Raw genomic sequence first — 14,228 nt, 5'->3', positions numbered from 1 at the left:
GAAGATCCCCTAGAGAAGGGAATGGCTACCCACTCCAGTATTCTGGCCTGGAGAATTCCATGGACTGTATAGTCCATGGGGTCGCAAAAGAATCGGACACAACTGAGAGACTTTCACTTCACTTTCTTCTCCAGCTAATGAATCTGGATAATTTTGAAACGTCAACCACTTTATGTAATTGTTTTTTTCCATTCATTGTGCTGAGTGCTTATCCCATTCAATACAGAGACTCATGCCCTTCACTTCTGGGAATTTTTCTTCCATCATTTCTTTGATAATTCACCTTTCTTCTTAACCTGTTTTCTTTTTTAAAACTTCTGATATGGAGAAGACCTATTGAATTGAGACTCTTTTTGCTTAACTCTTCTGTCTCTATTTCTGTCTCTGTCTTTTGGTTGTATTTCTTGGTAGATTTTTAAACCTTGCTTTCATTCCTTCTATTAAATTGAAAAAATTTTTTTTGTCAATAGTAGTTTTATTTCCAAGAAATCTTTTTTGTTCTTTAATTATTTTTTCATTTTAGCTTCTTTTATAATACTTTCTGTAATCTCTGAGGATACTAATTCAGGTTTTTTTTTAATATACATTTATGTGGCAATTTATATAGATTATGTGGCAAAACCATCATAAAGGCAAAAAAAACAAAACACAATATTCAAATAGTGCTTATACTTTGGGGATATGCTTGGAGTGGAGCATAAAGAATATTGTCATTGGTTGTGTCCTATTTTTTAAATTAGGAAATGGTTAATCAGAGAAATGCAAATCAAAACCACAATGAGATACCATTTCACACCAGTCAGAATGGCTGCTATCCAAAAGTCTACATGCAATAAATGCTGGAGAGGGTGTGGAGAGAAGGGAACCCTCTTCCACTGTTGGTGGGAATGCAAACTAGTGCAGCCACTATGGAGAACAGTGTGGAGATTCCTCAAAAAACTGGAAATAGAACTGCCGTATGATCCAGCAATCGCACTCCTGGGCATCCACACCAAGGAAACCAGAATTGAAAGAGACACATGTACTCCAATGTTCATTGCAGCACTGTTTATAATAGCCAGGACATGGAAGCAACCTAGATGTCCATCTGCAGATGAATGGATAAGAAAGCTTTGGTACATATACACAATGGAGTATTACTCAGCCATTAAAAAGAATGCATTTGAACCAGTTCTAATGAGGTGGATGAAACTAGAGCCTATTATACAGAGTGAAGTAAGCCAAAAAGAAAAACACCAATACAGTATACTAACACATATATATGGAATTTAGAAAGATGCAAATGATAACCCTGTATACGAGACAGCAAAAGAGACACAGATGTATAGAACAGTCTTTGGGACTGTGTGGGAGAGGGTGAGGGTGGGATGGTTTGGGAGAATGGCATTGAAACATGTATATTATCCTATGTGAAACGAATTGCCAGTTCAGGGTCAATGCATGTTACAGGATGCTCGGGGTTGGTATGTGAGGATGACCCAGAGGGAGGATAAGGGGAGGAGGGAGGTGGGAGGGGGGTTCGGGAAGGGGAACTCATGTACACCTGGGGCGGATTCATGTCAATGTATGGCAAAACCAACCAATATAATATTGTAAAATAATTCAGTTCAGTTCAGTTCAGTCGCTCAATCGTGTCCGACTCTCCGCGACCCCATGAATCACAGCACGCCAGGCCTCCCTGTCCATCACCAACTCCCGGAGTTCACTCAAACTCATGTCCACAGAGTCAGTGATGCCATCCAGCCATCTCATTCTCGGTCGTCCCCTTCTCCTCCCTCCCCCAACCTTTCCCAGCATCAGAGTCTTTTCCAGTGAGTCAACTCGTCGCATGAGGTGGCCAAAGTATTGCAGTTTCAGCTTTAGCATCAATCCTGCCAATGAACACCCAGGATCGATCTCCCTTAGAATGGACTGGTTGGATCTCCGTGCGGTACAAGGGACTCTCAAGAGTCTTCTCCAACACCACAGTTCAAAAGCATCAATTCTTCGGCGATCAGCTTTCTTCACAGTCCAACTCTCACATCCATGCATGACCACAGGAAAAACCATAGCCTTGACTAGACGGACCTTTGTTGGCAAAGTAATGTCTCTGCTTTTTAATATATTATCAAGGTTGGTCATAACTTTCCTTCCAAGGAGTAAGCGTCTTTTAATTTCATGGCTGCAGTCAGCATCTGCAGTGAGTTTGGAGCCCAAAAAAATAAAGTCTGACACTGTTTCCACTGTTTTTCCATCTATTTGCCATGAAGTGATGGGACCAGATGCCATGATCTTTGTTTTCTGAATGTTGAGCTTCAAGCCAATGTTTTCACTCTCCTCTTTCACTTTCATCAAGAGGCTTTTGAGTTCCTCTTCACTTTCTGCCATAAGGGTAGTGTCATCTGCATATCTGAGGTTATTGATATTTCTCCCAGCAATCTTGATTCCAGCTTGTGCTTCTTCCAGCCCAGCGTTCCTCATGATGTACTCTGCATATAAGTTAAATAAGCAAGGTGACAATATTCAGCCTTGACGCACTCCTTTTCCTATTTGGAACCAGTCTGTTGTTCCATGTATAGTTCTGACTGTTGCTTCCTGACCTGCATACAGGTTTCTCAAGAGGCAGGTCAGGTGGTCTGGTATTCCCATCTCTTTCAGAATGTTCCACAGTTTATTGTGATCCACACAGTCAAAGGCCTTGGCATAGTCAATGAAGCACAAATAGATGTTTTTCTGGAACTCTCTTGCTTTCTCCATGATCCAGCGGATGTTGTAAAATAATTAGCCTCCAATAAAAATAAAAATAAAAAAAAAGAAAAAAAATTAGGAAATGAGTTTTGTTATGACCTTCATTCCTTATATATATTAAATATATTACATAATCTTTTATATGTGTCGAATATTTCATAAAAAATGAGAAAATTTGAAGGAAACTCCTTGTATCCCATCTTGTGAGAGTAGATGTTTGACAGTGTTCTGTACCTGGAATCAGGGCATTGACTCTTTGTAATCATGACCCACCCTTTCAGCTCAACATGCAATTGAGAAATGACAGGGCTAAATGAATCAGCTTAAACAGGGTAAAGTGTAAATTGAAGTGGCTCAGTTGTGTCCGACTCTTCGCGACCCCATGGACTGCAGCCCACCAGGCTCCTCCGCCCATGGGATTTTCCAGGCAAGAATTCTGGAGTGGGTTGCCATTTCCTTCTCCAGGGGATCTTCCCAACGCAGGGATTGAACCTGGGACTCCTGTGGTGCAGGTAGACTCCTTACCATCTGAGCCACAGTGAACACTATAAACAGGGTGGTTATGCATAATTCCTTTGGATACGTTCTTGGCAGGATGCTCCCTGAAGTCACAGATTCTTGCAGACACCATCTAGTCTTCCCCGTGATGTGTAACAGATACCTCCACCAGCTCCTGACTTCAGGCTGGTCTTAAATTTCATTCTTTGCCTTCTCCATGGTGCCTCAGGCACTTTTGCAGCACCTTTACTGTCATCACTTACATATCTCTGTAAGCCATTTTGAGTCAAAACTGTTTAACTGGACAGGAAATAAAGTCAGAAAGAAGCCTTAGCAGAGTAAAAGGGGCGGCTGGTAGGGAAAGCCCAGTACTGCACTCACTGCCCACTGGGGAGAGCTCGTGGGCGGGGCCTGGCCAGGACGTGTGCATCTTCCCTCTGCCCTCACCTCAGCCCGGCAATGATTCCCCTGAGTGCGTCTGTGGATGTGCTTAGGTTTTAGTACTAAAATGGTTGAGCCAGAGGCCATCATGAATCAGAGCGAATGCGGCGCCGCTCACCACATACAACTGTATGTAGTCTTTCAGTTTCTCCCCAGTGTGTGTTTGTGTCCACTCCGGTACCAAGTGGTTCCAAGTCCCAAACCTCAGCAAGTGTCCCCCTCTGTAAACACCAAGCTGAGGCTTCTTCCCCTCCCCCCGATACAGTGGTCACTGCTTTCCCCCTGGCTTTCCAACTTCCATACCTGTGGAAATCTCTCCCTTGCTTTTGGCCACTCCATGTTCTATTCCTGGCCTTCCAGGTGGCGCTCCTGGTCGAGAACCCACCTGCAATGCAGGAGATGTAAGAGAGGGGAGTTCAATCCCAGGGTCAGGAAGATCCCCTGGAGGAGGGTATGGCAACCCACTCCAGTATTCTTGCCTGGAGACTCCCTTTGGATAGAGGAGCCTGGTGGGCTACAGTCCATGGGGTCACAAAGAGTTGGACACAACTGAAGTGACTTAGCACACACCCATGTTCTATTCTTTAATGTGGCTTATCTTTATTCTTTTTCTCTCATGTTAGTGGGGTCTTTGTTGGGAGAGGAGATAGGGGAGGTGTTTCATAAGCTTTCTTTTTTTCTGCCAAGAAATGTTAAAAATGATTAAATTATGTTTTTCTTTTCTTTTTTTAATTGAAGTATAGTTGTTTTACAATATTACATTAGCTTTAGGTGTACGATATTGTTATTCAGTAAGCTTTCTTTAATCAGAAACCAGTATTAACATTATGAGGCATTTTGTCTACCTCCACCTCCATCTTTTTTCTTTTTTTTCTTTAGCTTTATTGAGGTATAATTGACAAAATTGTACTTTATTTTTTGGTAAGATATTTAAAGTGTACACCATGATGATTTGATATACATAGACACTGTGAAATAATTACCATATCCATCACCTTACATGTTAATTTGTGTGTGTGTGTGAGAATGTTTTAGGTCCTATTACTCAGTGAATTTCAGTTATATGTGTTATCAGCCATAGTCACCATGTACATTATTTGATCCACAGACTTTATTCATCCTATAACTGAAAGTTTGTACCGTTTTCCTGACCTCTCCATATTGTATTCACTCTCTTCCTCCTGGCAACCTCTTCTCCTTCTAGGAGTTTACTATTTAAATATCTATTTATTTATAATTTAAAAAAATTTTAAGATTCCATGCGTAAGTGAGATCATGCAGTATTTGTGTTTCTCTTTCTGGCTCATTTCACTTAGCATAATGCCCTCCAGGTTCATTAATGCTGTTGCAAATAACAAGATTTCCTCCTTTTTCAAGGCTGAAATTTATTCCACTGTGTGTTGTATGTATTTTCTTTAACCATTTATCCATTAATGGACACTTAGGTTGCTTGCATATCTTGGCTATGGTGAATAATGCTGCAGTGAGTATGGGAGTACAAATATCTTTTGGAGATACTGATTTCGTTTCTTTAGGATATATACACAGAAGTGGGATTGCTGGATCGTATGATAGTTCTATTTTTATTTTTTTGAGACACTTCTGTACAGTTTTGCATAGGGACTGTCCCAATTTACATTCCCACCAACAATGTACAGTTCAGTTCAGTTCAGTCGCTCAGTCGTGTCCGACTCTCCGCGACCCCATGAATCACAGCACGCCAGGCCTCCCTGTCCATCACCAACTCCCGGAGTTCACTCAAACTCATGTCCACAGAGTCGGTGATGCCATCCAGCCATCTCATTCTCCGTCGTCCCCTTCTCCTCCCGCCCTCAACCTTTCCCAGCATCAGAGTCTTTTCCAGTGAGTCAACTCGTCGCATGAGGTGGCCAAAGTATTGCAGTTTCAGCTTTAGCATCAGTCCCTCCAATGAACATCCAGGATTGATCTCCTTTAGAATGGACTGGTTGGATCTCCTTGCAGTATAAGGGACTCTCAAGAGTCTTCTCCAACACCACAGTTCAAAAGCGTCGATTCTTCGGCGATCAGCTTTCTTCACAGTCCAACTCTCACATCCATACATGACCACGGGAAAAACCATTGCCTTGACTAGACGGACCTTGGTTGGCAAAGTAATGTCTCTGCTTTTTAATATACTATCAAGGTTGGTCATAACTTTCCTTCCAAGGAGCAAGCGTCTTTTAATTTCATGGCTGCAATCAGCATCTGCAGTGATTTTGGAGCCCAAAAAAATAAAGCCTGACACTGTTTCCACTGTTTTTTCATCTATTTCCCATGAAGTGATGGGACCAGATGCCATGATCTTTGTTTTCTGAATGTTGAGCTTCAAGCCAGCCTTTTCACTCTCCTCTTTCACTTTCATCAAGAGGCTTTTGAGTTCCTCTTCACTTTCTGCCATAAGGGTAGTGTCATCTGCATATCTGAGGTTATTGATATTTCTCCCAGCAATCTTGATTCCAGCTTGTGCTTCTTCCAGCCCAGCGTTCCTCATGATGTACTCTGCATATAAGTTAAATAAGCAAGGTGACAATATACAACCTTGACGTACACCTTTTCCTATTATAGGGGTCCCTTTTTCTCTGCATCCTTGCCAACACTTTTTGTCTCTTGCCCTTTTTAAAAAATATATTTTTATTTTATTATTTATTTTTGGCTTAGCTGGGTCTTCATTGCTGTACATGGGTTTTCTCCAGTTGCAGTGAGCAGGGGTTTCTCTTCTTGCAGAGCATGGGTTCTGGGTGGGAGGGCTTAGTAGTTGTGGCACTCTGGCTTAATTGCCCCGAGGCGTGTCACATCTTCAGCTACCAGGGATCAGACTGGTGTCCCTTGCATTGCAAGGCAGATTTTTAACCACTGGACCACCAGGGAAGCCTCTAGATTTGTTCTTTTTGCTCAAGATTGCTTTTGTTATTTGAGGTTTTTGGGGTTTCATACGAATTGTTTTTGGATAAATCTTTATAATTGAAGGAGCTCATGTTAACTAGTCTCATTAGTTAAGGCAATCTTTTTTAGGTTCACTTTTGCAAAACAAATGTTTGATATTATGTATCTATATACTGGAGATATGGTTCAATCTAATTTATGTTAGGTGTAAAACACAGTCCTCTAGTAATAGTGGCTCATCTTTAATAAGCTTTGAGATAGCAGAATAAAATACTTCTTTATGAACTGTATCTGAGGAGATCCATTATTGATCCCTGAAGTTAAAAAGCTGTCATTGTTCTTTAGTAAGATAATTTCATCACTAGTGGTGATATTCTATCTAGTAGTACAAATTCCTACTTTCATTGGCAAAACTTGTAACCTGACCGAGTGTCTAATTTTAGAACAACAGATGGCTGGAGCTTGCTTTATATTGATTAGTAATATTTTTTCTTCTGACACACAGAAAACTTTTCTTTAGTCCCTTGCAACTTGATCATCCATGCACCCTTACAGAAATCTCAGTGTGTCCTATATGGCTCAGAATATTATCTACAAGCACTTACATCTGTCAGGCTTTTGTTTGGAGGCCAGAGCAGGAATGTCACATGATACACAGGAAATAGTCCTCTAATCTTGCCTATTCACACGTGACGCACCATAGTTTGTCATGCATCTTTTGTGTTTTAATTAAAACAATTTTTTTTTCCTATGTTTTGACCGTGAATGCAGCCCTTGGATGTTAGTTCCCCGATGAGGGATCACACCTGTGCCTTCTGCAGTGGAAATATAGTCTCTTACCACTGTCCCACCAGGGAAGTCCTATTTTGCATTTTAACAACGCCTTTCCAAGAACTGACATTGCTTCAATCTAAACGACTTTGTAACTTCCTTAGGGGAAAATTAGTATACATTTTTTTTTTTTTACGAGGGAAATGAAAAATATTTTATTTTACGCTGGATTGTGAGTTAATATGTCTAGATAGACTGTTACTAGCCAGAGCCAGGACCAAACTCTGGTTCAGCTTGCTTGTTGCTCTGGAGTCAATGTTGGAGAGACAGGGGTGATGAGAAAAGAGGCTTTACCTAGGAAGCCAGCACCTGGGGAGATGGTGGACCTGCATTCCCCCAAATCACCTCCCAGCTGTCAGTTAGGGGTCAAAAGGTTTTAAAGGAGAATTTGGGGGACTCACTGACAGTGAGGGTGCCAGATACGAGCAGAACAGCATAGTCAACAACGACTGTCGTCTCGAAACTGGTCATGCAGCAGTCTAATCAGTGTCACCATGATCATTTTAAGCACAGTTAATCTCCAGCCTTAGGGTTGATGTGTTCCTGTTTCCTTGAGGCCTGTTCTTGGAATTGTGCAAGCCACAGACTCAGTACTGCTCAAGACAAAGCAACTTACGTCATGGCTACAGTATGGTCATCCCATGGTTAGTTTTTTCCCTCTGGTGGCAGTTATGCTAAGCTGCTAAGTCACTTCAGTCGCGTCCGACTCTGTGCGACCCCATAGACGGAAGCCCACCAGGCTCCCCCGTCCCTGGGATTCTCCAGGCAAGAACACTGGAGTGGGTTGCCATTTCCTTCTCCAATGTGTGAAAGTGAAAAGTGAAAGTGAAGTCATTCAGTCGTGTCCGACTCTTAGCGACCCCATGGGCTGCAGCCCACCAGGCTCCTCCATCCATGGGATTTTCCAGGCAAGAGCACTGGAGTGGGTTGCCATTTCCTTCTCCAATGTGTGAAAGGGAAAAGTGAAAGTGAAGTCATTCAGTGGTGTCCGACTCTTAGCGACCCCACGGGCTGCAGCCCTCCAGGCTCCTCTGTCCATGGGATTTTCCAGGCAAGAGCACTGGAGTGGGGTGCCGTTAGTATCTGCAAAGCAACGGAGGAATGTGCATCAGACACTCTTATCTGTGTCCTTCAGTGAGGAACTGCAGATTCTGTGACTCTCTTATCTTAATCATTAATTGCTTAATCTTGCTCTTTCGTGACTCAGGGAGGCCTGGGAGACTACAGCTTTTCTACAAATGAGAGACAGGGGATTCAGAAGGGCTTTTGTATATGGGAAGGCCTCCCTGCCCCCACTGTAAAGTCCTGCTCTAAGACGTCTAGGCGTTATTTGTGGGGGAGGAGACCTGGGGGCCTCCTAAGTGGCTCGGTGGAAAAGAATCTGCCTGCCAGTGCGGAGATGCAGGAGATGCATGTTTGATCCCTGGCTTGGGAAGAAGATCCCCTGGAGAAGGAAATGGCAATCCACTCCAGTATTCTTGCCTGGAGAATCCGAGGGGCCGAGGATCCTGGCGGGCTACACACACAGACACAGACACAGACACACACACACACTTCTCAAATTCTCAAACACACACACACACCATTCTCAAATTCTCAAACACAAACACATACACCGTTCTCAAAATCTCAAACTTTGGGTACCACTCTTCTGCTCTCTTCCCAGACCATCACACACACACACACACACACACACACACCATTCTCAAATTCTCAAACACGCACTGTTCTCAAAATCTCAAACTTTGGTACCACTCTTCTCCCTTCCCAGACCATGACAGTTCCTTGAAAATTTCTTTCCTATTCCTAAAAGCCAAGGGGTGTGTGTGTGTGTGTGTGTGTATTGAGGGCAGGGAAGATGGTGATAGAGGAGCAAATACTGTAGGTGACTTTTCACATAATCTTGAGTGAAAACCTGAAACAAAAAGGGACAACCTGGTGAGAAGCAGAGAACATCCCGCCTTACCACCTGTCTCCCAATATGCTCTGAAAATTCTGGCCCACAAAGATATCCTCTTTCTTTAAGAATTGGTAGTGCGTGTAATTATAGATTACCTGGCATTTTACTTGAAATTGCTTTTTAAAGGTGTGTCATTGCAAAGTGGTTAAGAGATCATACTCTGGAGCTAGGGCAATTTAGGACAAATCCTGGTTTTATGAGGTACTAGCTGTGTGACCTTAGACAAGCGACATAACCTCTGTGTGCCTCAGTTTCCTCATATGTAAATTGAGGATAATAATAATATCTACTTTACTGTTTTGTTATGGGTAAATTACTTAGCCAGCAACACTAATACATATTCATTGGAAAAGTAGATAGTGGAACTTCCCGTGTGGTCCAGTGGTTAGTTCTCCATGCTTTCGCTGCCCAGGGCCCAGGTTTAATCCCTGATTGGGGAACTAAGGTCCAACAAGCCATGCTGCACAGCCAAAAAAAGAAAAAAGAAAAGTAGATAGCGTAAAAATTAGCAGAAAAAGAGATAAACATCTTCAATCCTTCCACCTGTAGGTAACCACTATTACTATATTGGTACATACCCTTACATGTTTTTTGTAGACAACATTAAGACCATACTTTCAATGTTATTTGTAACTTTTCCCCTTAATAATATATCATGAACATTTGCCCATACTTTTTAACATCATTATATCTAAAAGAAAACTACATTGAAGCTTTAGGTGGCTTCCAGATTGTCACTTTTACATGAAATGCTTTGGTAAACAGTTTTGTATGTTAATCTCACTCTTTTTTTTTTTTTTGGCTGTGCCATGCAGCTTTTGGGATCTCAGTTCTCTGACCATAGATTGAATCTGGGCCCACGGCAGTGAAAGCCTGGAATCCTAACCATTAGGCCACCAGGGAACTCCCTCATCTCACTATTTTCCTTGAAGAGAAATGAAATTGCTGATTCAAAAGGCATTTGTTTTTATTTTTAAGGCTTTTGACACATATTGCCAAATTGCCCTCCAGAAACGTTCGCTAGTGATGTGTGAGAGTTTGTTTTCTTGTCCTCTTGTCATTAAGGATTGTTCTAAATTTGTTTTTTGGCTGCATTGTGGCCTGTGGGATCTTAGTTCCTTGACCAGGGATCAAATACATGTTCCAGGCAATGGAAGCTTGAAGTCTTAACCACTTATCCACCAGAATTAATTCCCTCTTAATTTTTTATTTTAGATTCAGTTTTATAGGTAAGAATTATGTCTTCATTGTTTGATTATGAAGAAAACTGAACATTTGTATATGTTTTTAGCTCGTGTTTATTTTTCTTTTCTGTGTATGTGAAATGCCTTTGTATTCCTTGTCCATTCTTTTTTTGGGGAAAGTATTAACTTTCTTGTAAAGTTTCAATTTGTAAGAGATCTTTATGTTAAAAGGCTATTGATTGCCTTTATTAAAATATTTTTCTCCCAAGAGGTAAAGTTTCAACAACTTTATTAATCAATTTGATACTCTATGGTTAGTGAATTAAGCTTCATCCATGAGTTCCCTAAGAGAAAAACTATAATCAGTTGATATTTATGTTATCATATATAAGGTATATTATTTATAAACACAATTGGGAAGTCTCTTTATTTTTCCCTTCTGAATATACCATACACTTGCTGGTGACTTGATTTGGAGTTTGCTTTGTGAGTGAAATTACTTCATTCATTCTGATTATGTATTGTGAATCCTGTTTTGTGCTTTATCTGTAATATCTTTTTTTTTTTAATTGAAGTATGTAGTTGATTTACAGTGTTATGTGTTAGTTTCTGGTGTACAGCCCAATGAGATATATATATGTATATATATGTATATCTGAATCTATATATATACACACACACACACATACATATTCTTTTTCACATTTATTTCCATTATGATTTATTACAGGATATTCAATATACTTCCATTTGTTATATAGTAGGACTGATGCTAAAGCTGAAACTCCAATACTTTGGCCACCTCATGCGAAGAGTTGACTCACTGGAAAAGACTCTGATGCTGGGAGGGATTGGGGGCAGGAGGAGAGGGGATGACAGAGGATGAGATGGCTGGATGGCATCACCGACTCGATGGACATGAGTTTGAGTGAACTCTGGGAGTTGGTGATAGACAGGGAGGCCTGGCGTGCTGTGATTCATGACTCTTTGTCGCAAAGAGTCGGACAGACTGAGCAACTGAACTGAACTGAGCTGAGGACCTTGTTGCTTATCTCTTTTATATATAGAGTAGCTTGTATCTGCTGCTGCTAAGTTGCTGCTAAGTCACTTCAGTCGTGTCCGACTCTGTGAGACCCCATAGACGGCAGCCCACCAGGCTCCCCCGGCCCTGGGATTCTCCAGGCAAGAACACTGGAGTGGGTTGCCATTTCCTTCTCCAATGCATGAAAGTGAAAAGTGAAAATGAAGTCTCTCAGTCGTGTCCAGCTCTTAGCGACCCCATGGACTGCAGCCTACCAGGCTCCTCTGTCCATGGGATTTTCCAGGCAAGAGTACTGGAGTGGGTTGCCATTTCCTTCTCCTTGTATCTGCTGCTGCTGCTGCTGCTGCTAAGTCGCTTCAGTCGTGTCCGACTCTGTGCGACCCCATAGACGGCAGCCCACCAGGCTCCTCTGTCCCTGGGATTCTCCAGGCAAGAACACTGGAGTGGGTTGCCATTCCTTCTCCAATGCATGAAAGTGAAAAGTGAAAGTGAAGTCTCTCAGTCGTGTCCAGCTCTTAGCGACCCCATGGACTGCAGCCTACCAGGCTCCTCCGTCCATGGGATTTTCCAGGCAAGAGTACTGGAGTGGGTTGCCATTTCCTTCTCCTTGTATCTGCTAATCCCCCCCAAAATATGGACTGCTTAAGAATTTGCTTATCATCCTTGCGTGGGGGCCATGCTAATCTCTGTAGCATTCCAATTTTAGTTATATGTGCTGTGGAAGTGAGCATTATACTTGTGATATCTTAATGGATTCCTCAAGTATTACCAGATGCTGTCTTGGTGTTTTAAACTCTTAGAGTGAGCCACAGTGCTTATGCCCTGTGTTTATCGAAGAACTTGCTGTGTGGATAGATCAAAAGTTGAGATGGAAGGCCCACAGATTTTTGTGATTCTAGAGCTGAGGTTGTAATGCTTAGTATACAAATAACCAAGTAACTTGAAAGGTGGATTCTTAGAGAGACTGGAACAGTTGCCAAAGATGAAATGGTTGAGCAAGAGCTCTCTCTGTGTAGGGCAGATCGTTGCTGCTCAGGCCTCCTGTGGGTATAACTTCTGAAAGCTCATTGGAGGACTCATCCCTGTAGCTTTCTGAGGCTTGAATGGGAAGTATATATTTTTGCGAAACCTGGAAATTCCCTTAGAGTACAGTTTGAAACTTTACTCATACCTTCAAACACATTCTGGAGTTTAAAATAGCTGTAAAAATTCCTGTTCCCCGACAGAGTTCCCAAGGCAGCGTGTCTCTCCTTCCATATTCTTTACTTCCTAAGCTTCCCCCTCAACCACCACAAGCCCCCCTCTCCGCCCCCACCAGCCATCTGAGGAGACATCGCTGATGGCAGAAAAGCCTTCTGAAAACCACTAGGTAACTCATGCCACGCGTGTGTGGCTTTAGGGTTGACAGATGATTTTTTAAAATAGTTTACCCTTTCACTCTAAGGAGATTTTTGAAGTTCTGATCAGGGAGTCTAAAAATTCACATTTTACCTAATCGATGGTGAGGAGGGTGCCTATCTTACCTGTCTGGATTTTTTTTTCAGTCAAACTTTAGTGAAATATTCTGTATTACCTATAATCTTTTATTTAAAAGTGAGAACAGACTATGAGGAAATATATAAAGTCTGTTTAAATCAGCAGAGCAAAAATCATGTTCTTACCAATGTTATTTATAAATATTGAGATGTTATTTATTTAAGTATGATAAATATATTCTATTTTTGATGGTTGAATGTGAAGCTTGCTTAGAATTAAATTTTTTATTTTCATTTTTCTGAGTGACTATGACTTTTTCTAGCCAGCCTAAGGGGTTTTATAATGTTTCTCTGGCCACTTAATCTGTATTTAGAATTTTTAGTAGTACTTTCTGAAAATTTCCAAGGCATATAAAAATTTGTGTTACAGACGTGTTTCTTCATGATTCTTCCTCCCTTGGTCTCACCGTTCCCCACCTCCATCCCTTCAATTCCTCGACACACACACCCCCTAGACCCCCCAGTTCTGGATCAATTTATTTTTCGCCTCATGTGTCATGATTATTGTACATTCAGCTCTAAGGCTGTCTCTCAGGTTTCGGATTTCCTTCAGGAGAACTGTGCCCTATTCCTGCCTCACTTTCTTATACCCGGCATAAAAGTAAGTTACAGAAGTAGAGGAGGAAACATCTGTTTGTAAAACGTGATATTTGAGTAAAATTCTAAATGCGAACTGGTGAACGGCAGAGCTTCATAGAATCAGGTCAGCCTTTCTTGGTTGGGTTTCCCGTGGGTTTTAATGCTGCATGGTTCAAGCCGTGTGTGGACGCCTTCCATCGCGCTTTCATGCTGCTCTCTCCTTCTGTTGCCACCATTTAAATTCACAACATCAGCTCACATCTCTGGCCCATTAACTGTTCACTGGGTTTTCCCTGCCTCTGTGGTCAAATTCCTTCAATCTGCAAATCCCACAAGTAGCGGTTGGATGTATATGTCTGGACATTGTTAGGAGTGGGCTCACTGTGCTGCCTAGAATACCCCCAGCATGATGGTCCTGACTCTCAGCCTCTTCAAGCCTCTTTGCTGTGAGAGCCACATTAATTTTCTAGTCTTATCACCTGCTGCTCCGTGACCCCCCCCAGATTCTACCCTGTTGATCTGACAAG

The 14,228-nt window shown here is 41.9% G+C and overlaps 1 protein-coding gene and 1 non-coding gene across 5 annotated transcripts in view; one reads left to right on the top strand and one right to left on the bottom strand.

Annotated features, from left to right (window-relative positions):
* The window catches only part of ANKRD6 (ankyrin repeat domain 6), a 183,114-nt gene that overhangs the window by 24,462 nt on the left and 144,424 nt on the right, over positions 1–14,228 (top strand). The gene's annotated exons all lie outside the window — the stretch shown is intronic.
* LOC129561375 (U6 spliceosomal RNA) lies at positions 12,215–12,318 on the bottom strand. The gene has a single exon (XR_008686989.1). It is a non-coding gene; the product is annotated as a U6 spliceosomal RNA (small nuclear RNA).

This window comes from Moschus berezovskii, chromosome 10, assembly GCF_049115385.1.
Source record: "Moschus berezovskii isolate FMDL1 chromosome 10, NW_MosBer_1.0, whole genome shotgun sequence".
NCBI lineage: Eukaryota > Metazoa > Chordata > Mammalia > Artiodactyla > Moschidae > Moschus > Moschus berezovskii.
The sequence above is the reverse complement of the archived record's forward strand: the minus strand, read 5'-3'. Positions and strand labels throughout refer to the sequence as shown.